Source organism: Phocoena phocoena, chromosome X (assembly GCF_963924675.1).
Source record: "Phocoena phocoena chromosome X, mPhoPho1.1, whole genome shotgun sequence".
Lineage (NCBI taxonomy): Eukaryota > Metazoa > Chordata > Mammalia > Artiodactyla > Phocoenidae > Phocoena > Phocoena phocoena.
Genome location: NC_089240.1, coordinates 47,079,104 through 47,093,324, shown reverse-complemented (window position 1 = coordinate 47,093,324; position 14,221 = coordinate 47,079,104). Strand labels below are relative to the sequence as shown.

The following is a 14,221-nucleotide window of genomic DNA, read 5'->3' as shown; positions in this document are numbered from 1 at the left end:
GCCCACATGCTACAACTACTGAAGCCCATGCGCTTAGACCCTGTGCTCCACAACAAGAGAAGCCACTGCAATGAGAAGCCCACGCACTGCAATGAAGAGTAGCCTCCACTTGCCGCAACTAGAGAAAGCCCACACAGAAACGAAGATCCAACACAGCCAAAAATAAATTAAATAAATAAGTTTTTTTAAAAATAGCTAAAACTTCACAAATTTAATCAAATACATGAATCCATACATCCAAGAACCTCAAGGAACTCCAATGAGTTAAACTCAGAGAGATCCACACCAAGACACATTATAATCACATCACTAAAAGGTAAAGACAAGAAGAAAATCTTGAAAGCAATAGGAGATAAATGACTCATCATATATAAGGGGTTCTCAGTAAAAATTAACAGCCGATTTCTTATCAGATACAAAGGTGATTACATGTTTAAAGTGCTGAGGGCCTGCACTGGAACCCACATTGAGCTCTGTGCCCCCTAGCCTGCCAGGGCGTCCCTGCGCCCAGTTGTCACTGAGGCAGTGTGCCCCACATTCTTTGCTGCCCCGGCTGGCCAGCTCAGGTGTTGCCTGGCTCCCCTTGGCTCGCCCACTCCCTCCTGCACACCTGAGGCACCGCTGTCCCATGGCCAAGAATGGTGAAAGTCTCAGCCCCCCAAGCTCCCAGGACAGCGCCACCGCTGCCAAAGGTGCCGGCCCCCCTTCCACCGCTGCCTCCACAGAACCCAACATCACAAAAGTCACCCTGAAGACCCTGAAGAAGAAGGAGTACTTCACAGTGTCCAAGAATAGCTCCACCCCCACAGTTCAAGGAAGAAATCTCTAAATGTTTCAAATCACATACCAACCAATTTGTGTTGATGTTTGCTGGAAACGTTTTAAAAGATCAAGATACTTTAAGTCAGCATGGAATTCACGATGGACTTATTGTTCACCTCGTCATCAAAGCACAAAACAGACCTCAGGATCATTCAGCTCAGCAAAAACACACCAGTGGAAGCAGTGCTACCACATCATCGGCTCCTAATAGTAACTCCACATTTGGTTCTGCTGCTAGCAACCTTTTTGGTTTAGGTGGCCTTAGAGGACTTGCAGGTCTGAGTAGCTTGGGTTTGAATAGTATCAACTTCTTTGAACTACAAAGCCAGGTGCAGCAGCACTTGTGTCCAGTCCTGAAATAATGGTCCAGATCATGGAGAATCCCTCTGTCCAGAGCATGCTTTCAAATCCTGACCTGATGAGGCAGTTAATTATGGCCAATCCACAAATGCAGCAGTTGATACAGAGAAATCCAGAAATTAATTATATGCTGAATAATCCAGATATTATGAGACAAACATTGGAACTTGCCAAGAATCCAGCAATGATGCAGGAAATAATGAGAAACCAGGACCGAGCCTTAACCAACCTAGGAAGCATCCCAGAGGATACTACAATGCTTTATGGTGCATGTACCCAGATATTCAGGAACTAATGCTGAGTGCTGCACAAGAACAGTTTGGTGGTAATCCATTTGCTTCCTTAGTGAACAATATATCCTCAGGTGAAGGTAGTTAACCTTCCCGTACAGAATATAGAGATCGATTACCCAAAACGTGGGCTCCACAGGCTTCTCAGAATTCATCAGCTTCTGAGGGAGGCACTCAGAAGTGCCTGGGAGGCACTAGTGGTAGTGCTGTCAGTGGCACTGCTGGGCAGAGTTCTGTGCCAAATTTGGGGCCTGGAGTAAGAGCTAGTATGTTCAACACACCAGGAATGCAGAGCTTGTTGCAACAAATAACTGAAAACTCACAACTTATGCAAAATATGTTGTCTGTCCCCTACATGAGAAGCATCATGCAGTCACTAAGCCAGAACCCTGACCTTGCTGCACAGATGCAGACTGCTGATAAGTTATTGGCAATGTCAAACCCTAGAGCAACGCAGGCCTTGTTACAGATTCAGCAGGGTTTATGTCTGTAACAATAGGAAACATCAATGAAATTAAAAGCTGGTTCTTTGAAAAGGTAAACAAAATTTATAAACCTTTAGCCAGACTCATCAAGAGAAAAAAAGAGGGAGGGCTCAAATCAAAATTAGAAATGAAAAAGGAGAAATTACAACAGACAACACAGAAATACAAAGGATCATAAGAGACTACTATAAGCAACTATATGCCAATAAAATGGACAACCTAGAATAAATGGACAAATTCTTAGAAAGGTACAATCTCCCAAGACTGAACCAGGAAGAAGTAGAAAATATGAACAGACCAATCACAAGTACTGAAATTGAAACTGATTTTAAAACTCCCAACAAACAAAAGTCCAGGACCAGATGGCTTCACAGGCAAATTGTATCAAATATTTTGAGAAGAGTTAACACCTATCTTCTGGAACTATTCCAAAAAAACTGCAGAGGAATACTCTCAAGCTCATTCTATGAGGTCGCCATCACCCTGATACCAAAACCAGACAAAGATACCACAGAAAAAGAAAATTACAGGCCAATATCACTAACGAACATAGACATAAAAATCCTCATCAAAATACTAGCAAACCGAATTCAACAATACATTAAAAAGATCAGACAACATGATCAAGTGGGATTTATCCCAGGGATGCAAGGATTTTTCAATATATGCAAATCAATCAGTGTGATACACCATATTAAAAAACCAAATACTAAAAACCATATATGATCATCTCAATAGATACAGAAAAAGATTTTGACAATATTCAACACCCATTTATGATAAAAACTCTGCAGAAAGTGGGCATAGAGAGAACACACCTCAACATAATAAAGGCCATATATGACAAAACTACAGCTAACATCATTCTCAATAGTGAAAAGCTGAAACCATTTCCACTAAGATGAGGAACAAGACAAGGATGTCCACTCTCACCACTTTTATTCAACATAGTTTTGGAAGTTCTAGTGATGGTAATCAGAGAAGAAAAAGAAATAAAAGGAATTCAAATTGGAAAAGAAGAAGTAAAACTGTCACTGCTTGCAGATGACATGATACTATACATAGAAAATCCTAAAGATGCTATCAGAAAACTACAAGAGCTCATCAATGAATTTGGTAAAGTTGCAGGATACAAAATTAATACACAGAAATCTCTTGCATTTCTATACAATAACAGCAAAAGATCAGAAACAGAACTTAAAGAAATGATCCCATTTACCATTGCATCAAAAAGAATAAAATACCTAGGAATAAACCTACCTAAGGAGACAGAAGACCTGTACTCTGAAAACTATAAGAAGCTGATAAAAGAAATCGAAGATGACACAAACAGATGGAAAGATTGTGTTCTTGGATTGGAAGAATCAATATTGTCAAAATGACTATATTACCCAAAGCAATCTACAGATTCAATGCAATCCCTATCAAATTACCAATGGCATTTTTCACAGAACTAGATCAAAAAATCTTAAAATTTGTATGGAGACACAAAAGATCCCATATAGCCAAAGCAATCTTGATCTGGAGGAATCCTGCTCCCTGACCTCAGACTATACTACAAAGTTACAGTCATCAAAAGAGTATGGTATTGGCACAAAAATAGAAATATAGATCAATGGAACAGGATAGAAAGCCCAAAGATAAACCCACACACCTATGGTCACCTAATCTAGGACAAAGGAGGCAAAAATATACAATGGAGAAAAGACAGCCTCTTCAATAAGTGGTGCTGGGAAAACTGGACAGCTACATGTAAAAGAATGAAATTAGAACACCACACACAAAAATAAACTCAAAATGAATTAAGGACTTAAGTCTAAGACCAGATACTATAAAACTCCTAGAGGAAAAAATAGGCTGGACACTCTTTGACATAAATTGCAGCAATATTTTTTTGGAATCATCTCCTAGAGTAATGGAAACAAAAACGAAAATAAACAAATGAGACCTAATTAAATTTAAAAGCTTTTGCACAGCAAAGGAAACCATAAACAAAGCAAAAAGACAACATATGGGATGGGAGAAAATATTTGAAAACAATGCAACCAGCAAGGGATTAATCTTTAAAATATACAAACAGTTCATACAGCTTAATATCAAAAAAACAAGCAAACAATCCAATCAAAAAATGGGCAGAAAACCTAAATAGACATTTCTCAAAAAAAGACACACAGATAGCCAAGAAGCACATGAAAAGATGCTCAACATTGCTAATTATTAGAGAAAAGCAAATCAAAACCACAATGAGGTATCACCTCACACCAGTCAAAATGGCCATCATCAAAAAGTCTACAAACAATAAATGCTGGAGAGGGTGTGGGGAAAAGGGAACCCTCCTACACTGTCGGTGGGAATGTAAATTGGTGCAGCCACTATGGAGGACAGTATGGAGGTTCCTTAAAAAACTAAAAATAGAGCTACCATATGATCCAGCAATCCCACTCCAGGGCATATCCCCAGAGAAAACCATAATTTGAAAAGATACACGCACCCCAATATTCATTGCAGCACTATTCACAATAGTCAAAACATGGAAGCAACCTAAATGTCCCTCGACAGACGAATGGATAATGAAGATGTGGTATATATATACAGTGGAATATTACTTAGCTATTAAAAAAGAATGAAATAATGCCATTTGCAGCAACATGGATGGACCTAGAGATTATCATACTAAGTGAAGTCAGACAGAGAAAGACAAATATTATGATATCACTTGTATATGGAATCTTAAAAAATTATACAGATTAACTTATTTACAAAACAGAAACAGACTCACAGACTTAGGAAACAAACTCATGGTTACCAAAGGGGAAAGGTGGGGAGAAGGGATCAATTAGGAATTTGGGATTGACAGATACACACTACTGTATATAAAAGAGATAACCAACAAGGACCTACTGTATAGCACAGGGATCTCTGCTCAGTGTTCTGTAATAACATAAATGGGAAAAGAATCTGAAAAAGAATAGATATATGTATATGCATAACTGAATCACTTTGCTGTACACCTGAAACTAACACCACATTGTAAGTCAACTATACTCCGATATAAAATGAAAATTGAAAGAAAATACAATGAGATATCACCTCACATCTGTCAGATGGCTATCATCAAAAAGAACACAAATAACAAATGTTGGTGAGGATGTGGAGAAAAGAGAACCCTCATACACTGTTGGTGGGGATGTAAATTGGTACAGCCACTGTGGAAAACAGTATAGAGGTTTCTCAAAAAAACTAAAAATAGAACTACCAAATGATCCAGCAATTCTACTCCTGGGCATTTACCCAAAAAATATGAAAGCATTCATTCAAAATCATACATGCACCCCAATGTTCATAGCAGTATTATTTACAATTGCCAAGATATGGAAGCAATCTAAGTGTCCATCAGCAGATGAAAGGATAAAGGTGTGGTATATATATGCAATGGAATACTGCTCAGCCATAAAAAAAGAAATTTTGCCATTTGCATGGATGGACTTGGAGGGTATTATGCTAAGTGAAATAAGTCAGACAGAGAAAGACAAATACTGTATGATAACATTTATATGTGGAATCTAAAAAATAATAAAAAGAAACTTGTGAATATAACAAAAAAGAAACAGACTCACAGATATAGAGAACAAATTAGTGGTTACCACTGGGAGAGGGAAGAGGAGAGGGGCAAAAGAAGGGTGGGGGATTAAGAGGTACAAAGTACTATGTATAAAATAAATAAGCTACAAGGATATATAGTACAACACAGGGAATATAGCCAATATTTTATAATAACTATAAATAGAATATAAGCTTTAAAAATTGTGAATCACTATGCTGTACACCTGAAAATTATATAATAATATAAATCAACTACACCTTAATTTTTTAAATTTCTTATGCAAAAGTAAAAAAAAAAAGATGTACAATCCTAATTTCCAGAACCTTTGAACGTGTTACTTTACATGGTTAAAGGGACTTCCCAGATGTCCTTAAGGATTTTGAGATATGGAGATTATCCTGGATTATGCTAGTGCATTCAGTGTAATCACAAGAGTCCTTATAAGTGGAAGGCAGGAGGATTAGTGAGATATAGAAGATACTACATTGCTTCTTTGAAGATAGGGGAAGGGGACATGACCTTAGTAATCTAAGCAGCCTTTAGAAGCTCAAAATAGCAAGGAAGTGGATTTTCCCCTAGAATCTCTGGAGGGAGTGTGACCCTGCCAACACTTTTATTTTGGCCCAGTGAAAGTCACGACCAACTGGGATTTATTCACATGATTAAAGGTTTGATTTGACATTAGAAAGCCAATCAACGTAATTCACCATAAAAACAAACTGAAAAAGAAAAACAATGTGATTATCTCAATCAATGTATAAAAACAATTGAGAAAATCCAAAATCCATTCCTGAAAAAAACCAAAACAACAAAAAACTTTGTATCTCATACTGGTAAAGGGAAATACAAAAAAATCTACAGCTAACATACTTAATGGTTAAAGACAGAATGCTTACCCCTATGATCAGGAAAAAGCCAGGGATCCCCAAACACACCATTCTTATTCAATGTAGTACTGGAAGTTCCAGCCACCACAATAAGGCAAGAAAAGAAAATAGAGGTATGCATATTAGAAATGAAGAAGTAGCACAGCAAAGGAAACCATAAACAAAATGAAAAGACAACCCACAGAACAGGAGAAAATATTTGCAAACTATGCTACTGACAAGTGATTAATTTCCAAAATATACAAACAGCTCATACAGCTTAATATCAAGAAAACAAATGATCAAGTCAAAAAATAGGCAGAAGATCTAAGTAGACAGTTCTCCAGAGAAGACATACAGATGAGCAAAAAACACATGAAAAGATGCTCGACATCACTAATTATTAGAGAAATGCAAGTCAAAACTACAATGAGGTATCCCCTCACACCAGTCAGAATGGCCATCTTCAAAAAGTCTACAAACAATAAATGCTGGAGAGAGTGTGGAGAAAAGGGAACCCTCCTATACTCTTGGTGGGAATGTAAATTGGTACAGCCACTATGGAGAACATTATGGAGGTTCCTTAAAAATCTAAAAATAGAGTTACCGTATGATCCTGCAATCCCACTCCTGGGCATATATCAAGAGGAAAACATGGTTCGAAAGGATTCACGCACCCAATGTTCATTGCAGTGCTGTTTACAATAGCCAAGATGTGGAAGCAACCTAATGTCCATCGACAGAGGAATGAATAAAGAAGATGTGGTACATATCTATAATGGAATATTACTCAGCCATAAAAAAGAATGAAATAATGCCATTTGCGGCAACATGGATGGACCTAGAGATTATCATACTAAGTGTGGTAAGTCAGACAAAGACAAATATCATATGGTATTGCTTATACGTGGAATCTAAAAAATAAATGATACAAATGAACTTATTTACAAAACAGAAACAAACTCACACACTTAGAGAATGAACTTATGGTTACCAGAGGGGAAGGGTGGGTAGGGGATGATTGGGAGTTTGGGATTGACATGTACACAATGATATATTTAAAACAGACTACCAACAAGGACCTACTGTATAGCACAGTGAACGTTGCTCAATATTCTGTAATAACCTAAATGGGAAAAGAATTTGAAAAACAATAGATACATGTATATGTCTAACTGAATCACTTTGCTTTACACCTGAAACTAACACAACAGTTTTAATCAACTATGCTCCAATATAAAATAAAAAAATTTTTAAATACAAATTTTTAAAAAATGGGCAGAAGATCTAAGTAGACATTTCTCCAAAGAAGACATACAGATGGGCAAAAAGCACTTGAAAAGATGCTCAACATCACTAATTATTAGAGAAAAGCAAATCAAAACCAGATTGAGGTATCACCTCACACCAGTCAGAATAGCCATCATCAAAAAGTCTACAAACAATAAATGCTGGAGAGGGTGGAGAAAAAGGAACCCTCCTACACTCTTGGCGGGAACGTAAATTGGTACAGCCACTATGGAGAATAGTATGGAGGTTCCTTAAAAGATTAAAAATAGAGTTACCATATGATTCTGCAATCCCACTCCTGGGCATATATCTGGTGAAAATTCTAACTCGAAAAGATACATGCACCCCTATGTAGCACTATTTACAATAAGCAAGACGTAGAAGTAATGTAAATGTGCATCAACAGATGAATGGATAAAGAAGATGTGGTATATATATACAATGGAATATTACTCCACCATTAAAATAATAAAATAGGGACTTCCCTGGTGGCGCAGTGGTTAAGAATCCGCCTGCCAATGCAGGGGACACGGGTTCAATGCCTGGTCCGGGAAGATCCCACATACCACAGAGCAACTAAGCCTGTGTGCCACAACTACTGAGCCTGTGCTCTAGAGCCCATGAGCCACAACTACTGAGCCCGTGTGCCACAACTACTGAAGCCCACGCACCTAAAGCCCATGCTCCACAACAAGAGAAGCCACCACAATGAGAAGCCGGACACTGCAATGAAGAGTAGCCCCCACTCACCACAACTAGAGAAAGCCCATGCACAGCAACGAAGACCCAACGCAGCCAAAAAAATAAATTAAATAAATAAATTTTTTAAAAAAGAATAATGCCATTTGCAGCAACATGGATGGACCTAGAGATTATTATATTAATAATTATAGATTATTATATTAAGTGAAGTAAGTCAGTCAAAGACAAATATCATGTGATATCAGTTATCTGTGGAATCTAAAGAAATCATACAAACTTATTTATAAAACAGAAATAGACGTAGGAAACAAACTTATGGTTACCAGAGGGGATAGCGGGGCAGGGGAGATAAATTAGGAGTTTGGGATTAACATATACACAGTACTATATAAAATAGGTAAACAAGGACCTACTGTATAGCACAGGGAACTATATTGAATACCTGTAATAACCCACGATGGAACAGAATCTGAAAAAGAATATATATATATATATGTATGTATAACTGAATCACTTTGCTGTACACCTAAACTAACACAACATTTAAATTTTAAAAAAAAGAAGGGCTTCCCTGGTGGCACAGTGGTTGAGAGTCTGCCTGCCGATGCAGGGGACACGGGTTCATGCCCCGGTCTGGGAAGATCCCACATGCCGCGGAGCGGCTGGGCCCATGAGCCATGGCCGCTGAGCCTGCACGTCCAGAGCCTGTGCTCCACAACAGGAGAGGCCACAACAGTGAGAGGCCCGCGTACCACCAAAAAAAAAAAAAAAAAAAGAAAACCTTAAAAAAAACTTGAAGATAGGAACAAATTTAAAAAGAGAAAAAGAAAAAGTAAAACAATCTTTACTCACAGAGAACATGATTATCTATGTAGAAAGTATAATGAAATCTAGAAAAAAGCTACTAGAACTAAGTAGGTTTAGCAAGGTTTCAGGATATAATATCTATATACAGAAACCAATTGTTTATGTATATACAATTTTGGCCGTGCCGTGAGGCATGTGGTATCTTAGTTCCCCAACCAGGGATTGAACCCGTGTCCTCTCTGCATTGGGAGTGCACAGTCTTAACCAATGGACCGCCAGGGAAGTCCCACAATTGTATCTTTATATACTAACAGTGAATGACTGGAAATTCACTGCTACAATTGTATTTTTATATACTAGCCGTGAATGGCTGGGAATTGAAAATTTTTAAATACCATTTATAATAGCATCCAAAAATATGAAATAAGTGGGGATAAATCTGAAAAAATGTGATAGACCTGTACACTGAAAACTATAAAAAATATTGCTGAGAAAAATTAAAGGCCAAAATAAATGGAGGAATACATCTTGCTCATGAGCCAAAGACTCAATATTGTTAAGAGGTCAATTCTTCCCCCACTTTAATCTATAGATTCAATGCAATCCCAACCAAATCCCAGCAGACTCTTTTGTAGAAATAGACAAGCTGATTCTAAAATTCATGTGGAAATTCAAAAGACCCCCAAAGAGCCAAAACAATCCTGAAAAACAAAATTGAAGGCCTAAGACTATCTGATCTCCCAAATTATTATACAGCTACAGTAATCAAAACAGTGTAATACTGGCATAAAGGTAGACAAATACATCAATGGAACATAACAGAGGGTCCAGAAATAAACCCACGCATATATAGACAATTGATTTTTGACAAAAGTACAAAAGCAATGCAATGGAGAAAGGATAGCCTTCTCAACACACACTGCTAGAACAACTGGGTAACTATATGCTAAAAAAAAAAAAAAAAAGAACGTGGTGCCATATACAAAAATTAACCCCAAATGGCTCATGGACCTCAATGTAAAGCCTAAAACTATAAAACTCATAAAAGGGAACACAGGAGAAAACCTTTGTAATCTTGTGTTAGACGAAGATTCCTTAGATATGACACCAAAAGCATATTCCATAGAAGAATAAAATAATAAATTAAACTTCATCAAAGGGAAGGGGGGATGGGATGAACTGGGAGCTTGGGATTCACATATATACACTACTATGTATAAAATAGGTAACTAATGAGAACCTACTGTATAGCACAGGGGACTCTATTCAATGCTCTGCGGTGAACTAAATGGGAAGGAAATCTAAAAAAGAGTGGATATATGTATACATATAACTGATTCACTTTGCTGTACCTCAGAAACTAACACAACATTGTAAAGCAACTATATGCCAATAAAGAATTTTTTTAAGCTTCATCAAAATTTTAAATGTCTTCTCTTCAAAAGACACTGTTTAGATAAAGAATAGAGTTGAGAAAACTGGATATCCACATGCAAAAGAATGAAGTTGGACCCTTTCCTTATACCATACATAAAAACTCAAAATAGATCAAAGATCGAAATGTAAGAGCAAAAACTACAAAACTCTTAGAAATAAACATAGGCAGAAAGCTTCATGACATTGGATTTGGCAATGATTTTTTGTGTATGACACCAAAAGTACAGGCAACAAAAGAAAAAACTGAACTATATCCAAATTTAAAACTATGCATTGAAGGATACAATCAACAGAATGAAAAGGCAATCCAGGAGACGGGAGTAAATATTTGCAAATCATATCTGATAAGGAGTTAATATGCAGAATATATAAAGAACTTCTACAACTCAACAATAAAAAAAATTTTTAATGGGTGAAGAAGATATACAGATGACCAATAAGCACAAGAAAAGATGCTCAACATCACTAATCATTAGGGAAATGCAAATCAAAATCACATATCACTTCACACCCTTTAGGATGATGAAAGAAAAAGAAGGAAGGGAGGGAAGGAGGGAGGAAAGGAAGGGAAAGAAAGAGAAAGGAAGAAAAGAAAAAGTGTTGGTGAGGATGCGGGGAAACTGGAATCCTAGAGCACTCTTGTTGGGAACATAAGATGGTGCAGTCTCTACAGAAAATAGTATGGCAGTTCCTCAAAAAATTAAAAATGAGTTACCATATGATCCAGCAATACCCTAAAGAATTAAAAGCAGGGACTCAAATAGATATTTGTTTACCCATACTTAAAGCAGCATTATTCACAATAGCCAAAAGGTAAAAGCAACCCAAGTGTCCATCAATGGGTAAATGGATAAACAAAATATGGTGTACACTACAATGGAATATTATTTAGCCTTAAAAAGGAAATTCTGCCACATGCTACAACATGTATGAACCTTGAAGACATTATGCTAAGTGAAATAAGCTAGTCACAGAAGGAGAGATACTGTATGATTCCACTTATATGAGGTACCAAGAGTAATCAAATTCAGAGGCAGAAAGTAGAATGGTGGTTGTCAGGGGCTGGGGGGAGGATGAATTAGTGTTTAGATGGTAGACTTTCAGTTATGCAAGATGAAAGGAGTTCTGAAGATGGATTGTGGTGATGGTTGCACAAATGTGAATAAATTTAATGCCACTCTATACTTAAAAATGGTTAAGATGGTAAATTTTATGTATTTTACCACAATATTTTTTTTAATTTTAAATGTTTTAAAAGCTTTTTCAGGGGACTTTCCTGATAGTCCAGTGGTTAAGACTCTGGGCTTCCACTGCAGGGGGCACGGGTTCAATCCCTGGTTGGGGAGCTAAGATCCTGCATGCTGTATGGCCATAAATGAAAAGCTTTTTCAGAATGAAAAAAGACACTTTTTAAAGAATGAAAAGACAAGCCACAGACTGGAGAAAAAATGTTACAAAACATACATATATCTGATAAACAATTTTTATCCAATTAGAATTCTCAAAACTCAACAATAAAATGAGCAACCCAATACAAAATGTGCAAGAGAGTTGAACATTTTACCAAAGAAGATATTTGGATGGCACATGAAAATACTCTCAAATCATTAGTCAGTAGAAAAATGCAAATCAAAACTACAATGAGATACCACTACATCCTACTAGATTAGCTAATGTCAAAAAACTGACAATGCCAGCTGCTGGAAAAGGTGTGGAGAATTTTCACACACTGATGGGAATGCCAAATGGTAGAGCTACTTTGAGAAAGTTTAGCAGTTTCTGAGCCTGTTAACCATATACTTACCATATATCCCAGCAAACCAACTCTAAGTATTTAAAGAAATGAAAACCCAAAAAAATCCATGCAAATGTTTACAGCAGGTTTATTTGTAATCACCCAAACCTGGAAACAACCCAATGTCCCTTCAACCGGGGAATGGATAAACTAATGGTGGTACATCCAGACAATGGAGTGTAACTCAGATAAGGAACTACTGATAAACCCAATAATGTAGATGAATCTCAAATGTGCTTAGTGAAAGAAGCCAGTCTCAAAAGGCTACATATTGTATAATTCCATCTATATGACATTCTCCAAAAGATAAAACTATAGGGACAAAGAACAAATCAGGGTTGCCAGGAGTTAAGAGGTAGGGAGGTTTTTACTATAAAGTAGCAGGGATGAATTTGACGGAGGAGAGCAGAGGGTAATGGAACTGTTCTATACCTTGATTGTGTTGGTTACACAACTCTATGCATTTGTCAAAGCTTATAGAACTGTACACCAGAGGTTATCTTATTCTAAGTACACCAGAGGTTAGTTTATTCTATACCTATAGGCATAAAATAAGCCTACATGCTGTATGATTCTTTTTACATGACATTCACACGAAGGCAAAACTATAGGGACAGAAAAAAGATCGGGGGCTCCCGGAATCTGAGGGTGGGGGTAGGGGTTGACTACAAAGAGTTCCAAGAGTTTTGGGGGTGATGTAAACTATACCTTGATAGTGATGGTAGTTCACTACTGTATACATTTGTCCAAACTCACAGAACTTACACTATAAAGGGTGAACTTTATTGTATATAAATTATACTTTAAAAAAAAAAAAGCAAGAGGGAAAAGACTCGAAAAATAGCATTGTAAAAAACTTGTGATAGGGCTTCCCTGGTGGCACAGTGGTTAAGAATCCGCCTGCCAATGCAGGGGACACGGGTTCGAGCCCTGGTCCAGGAAGATCCCACATGCCGCGGAGCAACTAAGCCTGTGCGCCGCAACTACTGAGCCTGTGCTCTAGAGCCCGTGGGCCACAACTACTGAGCCCGCATGCCACAACTACTGAAGCCCGTGCACCTGCAGCCTGTGCTCTGCAACAAGAGAAGCCACTGCAAGGAGAAGCCCACACACCACAACGAAGAGTAGCCCCCGCTCACCGCAACTAGAGAAAGCCCACACGCAGCAACAAAGACCCAACTCAGCCATAAATAAATAAATAAATAAATGATTTGTTTAAAAAAAGCAGAAAAAAAAACTTGTGATATGCTGTAGAAAATCTGGAATCCCAAATTCTTATCCTGACATGACTACTTTAGTTCTTCTGTTTGACTTGGGCCAAATTTTGTTCCCATGATGTTTCTTACTCAACAAGATACCTCTTATTCCTAGTATTTAGTTACCAGTATCTCTTAGGAGTATTAGAAAATATTTTTAAAGTTAAATTATGAATTGTCATATGGTTATAAAATGGCGTTAGCTGTCCTGGTATGCAATTTTTCATTGTAGCACTATTATCTATCAGGAGATTTTGATAGGATAGTGTAAAGTAAGTTGGACCCCATTAAAGAGTATTTGGAGTGGCATTTTATCAAGGCCCTATTTTTTAAAGCCAAAAAAAGAGAGAATGTATTTAAAAGACTTGATAACAGAGGCTGGCACACCGTAGGTACTTAATGTTAAGGAGGCAGTACAATGCAGAGGAAAGGGACTGAATAATGTTTTTATCACACCTGGGTTCCAATCCTGGCACCACTTAATATGTTGTTTTGGGTACTTCCTGA

General features: G+C 37.4%; 1 pseudogene; it reads left to right on the top strand.

The window, feature by feature from the left end:
- The first annotated feature begins 628 nt into the window (after positions 1–628).
- LOC136142110 (ubiquilin-1 pseudogene) lies at positions 629–1,965 on the top strand (annotated as a pseudogene).
- Positions 1,966–14,221: the final 12,256 nt, after the last annotated feature.